Source organism: Amphibalanus amphitrite, unplaced genomic scaffold, assembly GCF_019059575.1.
Source record: "Amphibalanus amphitrite isolate SeventyFive unplaced genomic scaffold, NRLGWU_Aamphi_draft 001050F_arrow, whole genome shotgun sequence".
Taxonomy (NCBI): domain Eukaryota; kingdom Metazoa; phylum Arthropoda; class Thecostraca; order Balanomorpha; family Balanidae; genus Amphibalanus; species Amphibalanus amphitrite.
In genome coordinates this window covers 13,175-16,723 of record NW_024882544.1, presented here as the reverse complement: position 1 = coordinate 16,723, position 3,549 = coordinate 13,175, and positions in this window count along the sequence as shown.

Below are 3,549 nucleotides of genomic sequence, written 5' to 3'. Positions count from 1 at the left end.
ATCACCCCCCCCGGTCATATGGAAGCACAGAAACAATAAACAGTTCCATGGTCGCCGCCATTGTGTTTCGAGGGTAATCCGCCGCTCCCGATAAATCGCCGCGACAGTGCTAAATTAACCACCGGAATCGACCATAACAGTGTTTGATACTTGGCACATAGTGGCACATGATACTGATACACGGCCCCTATGGCACATAGGGGCCGATCGCTAAGGGGAGGAAGTCAAGTCTACCTTGACAGTCGTTGTGCGACTCTTTAGTTGGTGGGGGTGGTTGGTTGGGGGGGGGGGGTGAGGTGGAGGTATTGCAACACAAATATGATGAAACAGAGCGGAGTCTCTGTAGTTTTCACATCTAAGGCTATTTGAAAGTTTTCCCTCCATTTCAGAGATGCATCATGACCTTAGATGACCTCAGGTCAACGAAATACAGAAACCGGAACACATGTCAAGACACTTGGTGAGGTTAGCACAACCTGAAAGCTTGAATGAAATCGATGTAGAACTCTGGATTTTACAGCAAAATAAGGCTGATTTTGGTGCTATTTTGACAATGTACCGGTTTCCGTGATCTGTTAACCTGACCTGAAGTCTTTAGACTTGAAATTTTCAGGATATGTGTTAAAAGAGGTCCCACAGTGTTTTGAAAAGTTAGTGGTGCTACGTCCCACCGTTTTTCGTTATCTGCGAAAAACTTAATTATTCCCATTCTCATAAATATGTAATTCCAATTTACCCTGACACTGTACGTACATGTTTTTTTTCATAGGCGGCGGAACGTGGAGGGCACTGGGGCACCGTGCCCCCTTTGATTTTGGCATTTTAATATTAGCCCTATGGGCGTTGCATGGAAAGAATGGGACCAAAATTCGGCAGTGCCCCCCCCCCCCTTAATTGAAGGTGAATTCCGCCGCTACTGTTTTTTGTGATCTGGTGACCTTAACTGGAAAGACTGAGACTTGGAATTTTCAGGAAATGTGCCAAATATAGAATGGGTACGTCATATTAGTCGGTGCTATGTGCCGTCGTTTTTTTTTTTTTGCTTTTTGCGAAAAGCCTTAGGGAAAGTTGCACCACCTCGGCCCTGGCCTGGCGAGGGTTAGTGCTCTTCCCTCCATCAGTATTTTGACATTCATATTTCACGACTTCAGAGTGGCCGTGACCAGTTTTTCTTATTTACGTGACGCATCGGCTATTTGTTTGCAATTCGTTATGTTCCATATTGGCATGGTCCATGAAGTGACCAAGCTGCACAAAAACAACTATTTCTGTCATGGATTTGTAGTATTTTTGTCGTGCAAAATCGATAGCGGATTCAGAAAGACAGTCTTGGATGCTGGGGAGGGGAGGGGGGGGGGGGGGTCGGAGCATACTTACCACTAAAAATATGTTTCCAAATTCCAAAAACTCATCGGATTTCGATTTCCTACGCACTCCTGTGCAGTTTAAAACAACATTTTCATTTTAAAAGTTGTTTAGCTAATTTCGGCTTATTCTCGAAAAGCCGCAAATCTTCGTCGATTTCGGGTGCTGCGGGTGGATAAGGGGTGGAGGTGGGGCATTTTCCCCAAGTGCCTTTCCTTGGATACGCCGTTGCTCAAAATGATCTTGCAGTGGGTCTCAGCCTGTAACTTTTCTGGATCCGTCTCTATGGTGCATTGCACTTTGAAAAAGCCAGCCAACAGACAAACATACTCGAAAACCGATGCAATGGAAAATGTAAAATAAGTGGATATTTGGACGACTTCAGCCTTTATATAACAATCTAACTTACTGATTACGTTTTTCGTCATGCTGCAAAGAAATTCAATATAAATATGTGATCGACTGGCAGCTCGATGCCTAAAATAGCGTGCAATGCTCTCTCGATGAAAATAGTGCCGCCATAATTCAATAAGCCTATTAGAGGATGAAATACGCCCACAAAATCGAAGTTACAAGACTGCGTCTTATCATTTGTCTTGGTGCACACACGTATCATTGCAGACGGCATACGAGACTCGTATTGTTCATACGCTTACGTAGCAAATTAACGTCTTCGTCGCTGCTGATCGAGAGGAAAAATGATAAAAAGACATGCTCTGTTTCAACAGAGCAAACCCTGTTTAACACTGAGCATTGAACGCTCTGTTCACAACAACATATCAATATTTTGATCTGTAGCTGATGTGAGGGTTTTATTTCTGAGGTCTGTTTGTATCTGTTTACATGTATTCCTGCAAAGCGTGATATAAACGTCAATCCTTGACCAGGGAACACCTCAGTAATTCGGTCTTTGTGGCTTGCATCAGCTTGTTACCCTCCGATGTTGGTGTCTCTGGTAACAATTTGAGACATGTCTCTTATCAAATCCGCAAGATATTACATGTAGCCACTAAAACCACCTTGTTTGTATGTGTTCAATGTATGGCTAATTTTTAAACGACGAGCCGCTTTCGCGATAATGAATGATGCTTGTTAGCCTTCCTGTTAGATTGGAGTATATCTGTCGTAACTGACATCTAATATCTGTTACTGGTGATAACACCCGAGAAGTAATTGTGGTAACATATTTCCACCTATTCATTCACGCTAAAATAGCAGCTGTGAGTCCAATTTCGCAGGAGAGACGGCCGTTTTCCATTCTTATGCGGTGCGCACTGAACAGCGACCTATTGTGACAGTCGCCCGCATCAGACACAGCCAGAAAAACACGACTTATTTGCGTGGCGGCGGCTGTCGGCCTGACAGCCACCTGTTAGCCACCAGAGACTTTGTCATCGTGCTTTGACGCCCGGAAAGCCACTGTCCATCCCGGCTGCGCAGCCACGGCCGCTTTTTAGGCCTTTGATATCCCTAATTAAATAATTCGTTAAGCTCATTAGTGGTTTGTCGTCGGGCGCGGATACTTGAAGTGCATAGAATAGCTGGTAATAAGGCATTGTGGATGACATTATTCCGCTCTTTGACACGCACCAATCAGCGCGCCCCATTACAGGCCTGTTAGGGACGACACCGCCCGGCTCCACCAATGGCTGCGCTCGACTGGCTATCATGGCCGCTGGAGCGGCGGCTCGTCGTCCGGGGGGCGGGGCGTGCTGGTACGGCTCGCGGCCGCCGGGCGGCGCTGGCGGCCGGCGCCGGCCCCGCAGAGCCGCTCGGGCCGCTGTCGGCGGCAGAGCTCCGCGCAGGCAGTGCTGGCGGCGGCGGCAGTGCAGTGAAGGCGGCGGCGCGCGCGGCCCGCGTATGGTGCGCTGTAGCATGATGCCCGTCGCGTCCGGCCCTGGCGTGCCGGCTCCGCGGCCCAAGCTGGGCTTCTCGATCGACTCTCTGGTGGGTGAGGGCGCCGACTCGGCCCGCGCCGGCGGCCAGTCGGCCAGTCCGGGCCCGGCGCCGGCCAGCCCGGAGCCGCGCAGAAAGGAACGCTCTCCGCCCCGGGAGCGGCGTGACTCTCAGCCGGCCCAGGTGGCCGAGGCGCCAGAGACAGCGTTTGACCTGGCGCCCGACACGGACATGCTGCAGCAGCGGCTGGCGCACGAGCGCGCCCTGCACGAGCGGTTACTGGCGCAC